At 43.0% G+C, this 6,400-nt stretch overlaps 1 protein-coding gene across 12 annotated transcripts in view; it reads left to right on the top strand.

Moving 5' to 3' along the window:
• Positions 1–220: 220 nt before the first annotated feature.
• Positions 221–6,400, top strand: part of LOC116102039 (protein transport protein Sec16B) — a 71,327-nt gene continuing 65,147 nt past the window's right edge. For all 12 annotated transcript variants that reach the window (XM_031386216.1, XM_031386319.1, XM_031386251.1 and 9 more), the window contains exons 1-3: positions 221–398; positions 509–576; positions 3,597–3,725. The gene's annotated coding sequence lies outside the window, so the exon portion shown is untranslated. The remainder of the gene's footprint in view (positions 399–508; positions 577–3,596; positions 3,726–6,400) is intronic.

Here is a 6,400-nt window from a genome sequence, read left to right on the forward strand (position 1 = left end):
TTCACATAACATCCTCCAGCCCACAGTGGACCGCAGATGTCATAGTGGTCCCATAATATTGGAGTGGAGTTGAGTTTCTGCCTAGTGAGTTTGTGGACATGGAATGATCATCCTAGTATGACGCATTGCTCATGTGTTTGTGGTGATGGTAAATGAGCCCACTGTGATGTCAACAGAATACAGCACATAATAGTCATATAGGCCAATGACACATGACTGCTTCTGGTTCATGTCACTTTAACCACACATGCTTCTTAGTGTTATGTTAGAATGTCTTCCCTCCACTTAGGAAAAGGGTTTTCTGTAAACAGCAGGCAGCAGCCTCCTACCATACGTCTCGGGCTTACCACATCTCTTGATTGCGGCAGGGACCGCAACGAGTGATTGACTTACATAATGTAGGTTTGTGTGTCTCTTCTTCGGTGTCTGCATGCTCACTGTCACCTAATGAAGCACATTTCAGGATGTAGCCTTGTCATTAAGTGACATATGATTCTTTCTACAAAAGGGAGAGATACAATTGATTATCCACTGTCTCCAGAAGAGCTATAGTCCCAACCCTACCATGCTTTACTGGTGAGTACATAAGTAGAAGACGCCAAGCCTCTGATTCCTACACAGCTCTGTGTGCATCCTCTATGTGTGTGCATTGTGTGTGTGATTTATGCACCGGTTTGTGTGTACATACATGTAGAGGCCAGAGACCAACATCCTGTGTCTTCTTTGATTGCTTTCCTCCTTAATTAATTTTAAAAGTTTACTTATTTTATGTGTATGAGTATTTTGCCAGCATCTATGGATGTGCACAATGTGTGCCTGGTGGCCATGGAGGTCGGAGAAAGTGCCTGGTTCTCTGGAATTAGAGTTTCAGATGGTTGTGAGCCTTTGTGTGGATGCTGGGAACTGAAGCTGGGTCCTCTGTAAGAGTGTTCTGAATGAATTGCTGAGCTGTCTCCAGCCCCATTCACATTTCCTTTCTTTTTTTCTCCCCCAGTCTCTCTCCCTTCCTTCCTTCCTTGCTTGCTTTTTTTTTTTTTTTTTTTTTTTTTTTTTTTGAGACATATCCTCACATTGACCCAAAGTGTACCGTCCAGCTAGGCTGAGCAGCTAGCAAGCTTCAGCCTGTCTCTGTCCTTCTCTGCCAATTCTGCTGGGTCTCTCAGATCCCCAGCCTGCTTAGTTCCTAGTCATCTTAGTCATCTTTTCTCCCACCTCACACTGTCACACTTGCACACTGTCACAGTCACACACTATAATACCCACACACTGTGACACCCCCCCACTGTCACACTCACACACTGTCACACAGTTACACTCACACACTATCACACTCACACACTGTCACACACACTGTTATACTCACACACTGTCACACACACACTGTCACACTGACATACTGTCACACACACACTGTCACACTCATACTATTATACTCACACACTGTCACACACACTGTTATACTCACACACTGTCACACTCACTGTCACACTCACATGCTGTCACACACACACTATTACACTCACACACTGTCACACTCACACACTGTCACACTCACACACTGTCACACTCATATACTGTCACAGACACTGTCACACTCACACTGTTATACTCACACACTGTCACACTCACACACTGTCACAGACACTGTCACACTCACACTGTCACACTCACATACTGTCACACTCACACACTGTCATACTCACTCACTGTTATACTCACACGCTGTCACACACACTGTTACATACTGTCACACTCACATACTGTCACGCTCACACACTGTCACAGACACTGTCACACTCACAGTGTTATACGCACACACTGTCACACTCACACACTGTCACACACACTGTCACACTCATATACTGTCACACTCACACACTGTCACAGGCATACTCTGGAGATGGGAACCCAGAGCTCCAGTTGATGCTTTCTCTGCAGCTAAGTCTCATTCTCTGAGGGTCTGTTTTGCAACTCGTGGCAGCCAAACAACTCCCTGTACTGTCTCTGGGCTCCTCACTCCACCACTGTGGCTCCCCATCCCATTTCTGGGCTCCTCACTCCACCACTGTGGCTCCCCATCCCATTTCTGGGCTCCTCACTCCACCACTGTGGCTCCCTATCCCATTTCTGGGCTCCTCACTCCACCACTGTGGCTCCCCATCCCATTTCTGGGCTCCTCACTCACCACTGTGGCTCCCCATCCCATTTCTGGGCTATTCACTCCACCACTGTGGCTCCCCATCCCATTTCTGGGCTCCTCACTCCACCACTGTGGCTCCCCATGCCATTTCTGGACTCCTCACTCACCACTGTGGCTCCCCATCCCATTTCTGGGCTCCTCACTCCACCACTGTGGCTCCCCATGCCATTTCTGGGCTCCTCACTCACCACTGTGGCTCCCCATCCCATTTCTGGGCTCCTCACTCCACCACTGTGGCTCCTCATCCCATTTTTGGGCTCCTCACTCCACCACTGTGGCTCCCCATCCCATTTCCAGACATTTGCACGCACAGTCACTCTGTCTGGACGCTTCCACCCATTCATCACCATGGAAACCCCTCACAGGCTACATCTCCTAGAAGTGTTCCCTGAGGCTTCTGCCCAAGGGAGGCTGGCAACCCCGCCTGGCCATTCATCTTCTGACTCTTCCTCACGGTTCTTTAACATTAACACCATCTGATAGCTGATGATTATTTTTGTTCACTTACTTTTTTGTGGTCAGGGTTTCTATCTTCGTCTGTAGCAAATAGGCTCTGTGAGGGCTTCCTGCCAGTCTGCCCAGTTCATCTCTTCAGGCTCAATACCAGTATAGTGCCTGGTACACAAAAAACCTTCAGTGAGTCAATGGATTAACAGGGGAATGAATCTATGAGCTGTGGTTTTGAGCTGTTAGCTAGCAGTCATTGAGGTTTCCAGTTCTTGATCTTTACTGGACCTGGATTTGAAGTCTGGTGCTCTGCTGCCTAGCTGCGGGACTTTGAACCAAGCACTGACCTTCTGAGTGAAGATCGTGCTGTCTTTTCTCACCTGCCATAGAAAAGATGGATGACACAGCACTGCTGGATCAATGACATAAACCTATATAGAAAATACAACACAAAGTGGTCTGCACTAAGCACTAGATAAACACTAAGTAACACTAAGTAACCAAACACCATGTGGCAGGCTGCAGCATGCTTCTGGGTGCTTGGCCTGAAGTTACTCAGTACTCTTCATAGGACCTCTTGAGGTGGTTATTGTTAGCTCCATTTAATAGATAAGAAAACTGAGGCTCAGAGAGACCCAGTCATCTAGTTAAATGGAGTTGGAGAGAGGTAGTCAGAGACAGGCCCCCAGCCTAGTCACGTGGCATCACAGCTACATAGGGTTGTCACACTTGCTGCCTCGGCTCTAAACCTCAGCTTCTCACGTGTCATTGCTCCCAGGGAGGTCAGGACTTTTTTATTCACCATTTGTCTGTATCATGGATAAATGTGAAGGTTTTTTTTTTTTTAGTTCATTAAAAACTAGGAACTTATGCTGGGGGATAGAGTTCAGAGTTCTTTTTGAGAAGATATGTTTATTTTTGTAATTTTCTGTTGTGATTTTTGTTTCAGAGGCTGCTGAAGATGCCGGCAAACATGCGCAACCACGATACTCCAAAGCATTGGCCATAGTGTCTCCATCTTTACTCAGTGGTTTAGCAATAAGTGGGTAGATTGAATAACTTCCTCAACTCATCTAAGGTAAAGAGCCAAGGGAAATGCAGGCCTATTAATGTCGGGATGCTTCTTTGCTGCATGTCCATCTTGATTTTTATGTGTACCTATTTATAGCTTACATTTTATTTGGTTGAATGGTTATTAACAAAAACAAGAGTTAGCTGAGTATGAGACACGATGCAAATACAAGTCAGATTTAACTGTCCTTTGCATAAATCTAAGGAAGGGTTTTGTTTTGTTTGTTTTGTTTTGTTTTTGCATACAGAGCGAGAATAGGCATGTGATTGCTAATTTTTGTCAGGAATTGCTAAATCTTAATTTAGCATTGCCTCCACCTGCTTGTCCCGTAAACATGTCTGTGAGGGCATTTCTTTGGTTGATGATTGATGTGTGTGAGGGCCCATATCCCCATGGCAGTGCCATACCTGCACAGCAACAGTTATTCTTAATAATGAAAGCAAATATGGCCTGATCTCAGATCAAGAGGCCCTGAGTCTTACTATGTAGACTTGGACAAGTTATTTAACCTCTCTGACCCTTCAGTTCTTTCCATCTTGAATAATGGGATGCCTTAGTGGGCGAACATCACCCCCAAATTCATATGCTAAAATTCTGACATCCAATGTGGTAATCTTATTTTTATTTATTTATTTTTTTTGAGACAGAGTTTCTCTATATAGCCCTGGCTGTCCTGGAACTCATGCTATAGACCAGACTGGCCTCGAACTCAGAAATCCGCCTGCCTCTGCCTCCCAAGTGCTGGGACTAAAGGTGTGTGCCACCACCGCCCGGTCCAATGTGGTAATCTTAGCAGTTGGGGCATGATCAGGCCATGAAGGTAAAGGCTTCATGAATGAGATTCATGTGCGCTTAAAGGAGGGAGGAAGGAACTGCTTTACCATCCCACCATTCCACCATGGAGAGGCACGGTTTAGACAGTCAGTTAGAGGAACGCATGCTTCATAAAAAACAAACACCAAATCTGCTGGTGGCTTCGCCATGGCTATCCCAGTCCCCAGAACTAGACAAACCACTCTGTTTATAAGCTAGACAATTAGGATTGTTTTTAGGATTAAAAAAAAAAGTCACTACTGTGAACAAGTTACTTATTTATTTAGTTTTACATAATATGAACATCTTTATAATTCTGATTGTTAGTTTTCATAGGGAAAAATAAGAAATTTACTTTCAAACACAGAGAGTAAAGTAAAAGTCACCTGGAATATCACTACTTAAATATCTTTTTGTTTTTTTTTTTGATGTTGTTTGCTTTTTTTAAAAAAATATTTATTGGGGCTGGAGAGATGGCTCAGCGGTTAAGAGCACTGACTGCTTTTCCAAAGGTCCTGAGTTCAAATCCCAGCAACCACATGGTGGCTCACAACCATCTGTAATGAGATCTGATGCCCTCTGATTTGTCTGAAGACAGCTACAGTGTACTTTCATATAATAAATAAATAAATATTTTAAAAAATATTTATTATATGTAAGTACACTGTAGCTATCTTCAGACACCCCAGAAGAGGGTACCAAATCTTATTACAGGTGGTTGTGAGCCACCATATGGTTGCTGGGATTTGAACTCAGGACCTCCTGAACAGCAGTGAGTGCTCTTAACCTCTGAGCCATCTCTCCAGCCCGTTGTTTGCTTTTTTAAGACAAAATTTTGCTATGTATCCCAGGGTAGCTTCCAATTCTGGGACCTACTTCTGCTAGAAAGACAGTTGTGTGGTCCCCACATCTTACACGTTTATTTGGATGACTTTTGTAGTTGAAAGTAACAGAACATTTGAAAAAACTTACATTATAAAAGACTCACAAATAAATATAAATATCACACACCAAAATTAACTAGATCCAAAGTCTATGCAACTCAATGAATGTCTACATGGCCAGAATAGGCACCCAGAATGGGCGGGGTCTGTGAAGCTTTCTACTGGACTTTACACTTTTAGTATGGAATATATTTTTATGCACTTATCCACCACCCAAAGGAAAAAAAAATCCATGACAGAATTAGAACTAGAAAAGAAGTCATATCCGTGGCCTTTCCAGTCTCCATAACTAGAAAAAATAAATTTCTGTTTATAAGCTAGTCAGCTAGGGTTACTTTTAGGATTAAAAAAAATAAGTTACATGTGAATAAGTTACATGCTCTTTCATAATGGGCACTAGTTTTTAAAAAGATAAATCTTAGAAGAATTCTATAATTCACCAATTTTTCTGAACCTGCAGCTCTCCCCTATGTAAGTCTGATACTGAGAGCCTCTTCTGGTCTAGCTGATACAAACGTGAGACATTTACCTTCTCATTCACACATGCTTGCTTGATATACAGCCTTATAGTGATTGAACATCTTGAATTTTCTATCCGCATTAGAATTTTGTTATTCATTTAATTTTATGCCTACCTATATACTTCCTTTTATTTATCTATTTACATCATTTTTTTCATACAATATATTTTGATGATATTTTTCTGCTCCCTCAACTCCTCCCTACTTTTTTTTTTAAAGAAGATTTATTTATTTTACTTATATGAGTACACTGTAGCTGTTTTCAGACACACCAGAAGAGGGCATCAGATCCCATTACAGATGAACTACCATGTGGTTGTTGGGAATTGAACTCAGGACCTCTGGAAGAGCAGTCAGTGCTCTTAACCACTGAAACATCTCTCCAGCCCCATTTTGATTTAAT

Source organism: Mastomys coucha, unplaced genomic scaffold (genome assembly GCF_008632895.1).
Source record: "Mastomys coucha isolate ucsf_1 unplaced genomic scaffold, UCSF_Mcou_1 pScaffold1, whole genome shotgun sequence".
In the NCBI taxonomy this organism is placed as follows: domain Eukaryota; kingdom Metazoa; phylum Chordata; class Mammalia; order Rodentia; family Muridae; genus Mastomys; species Mastomys coucha.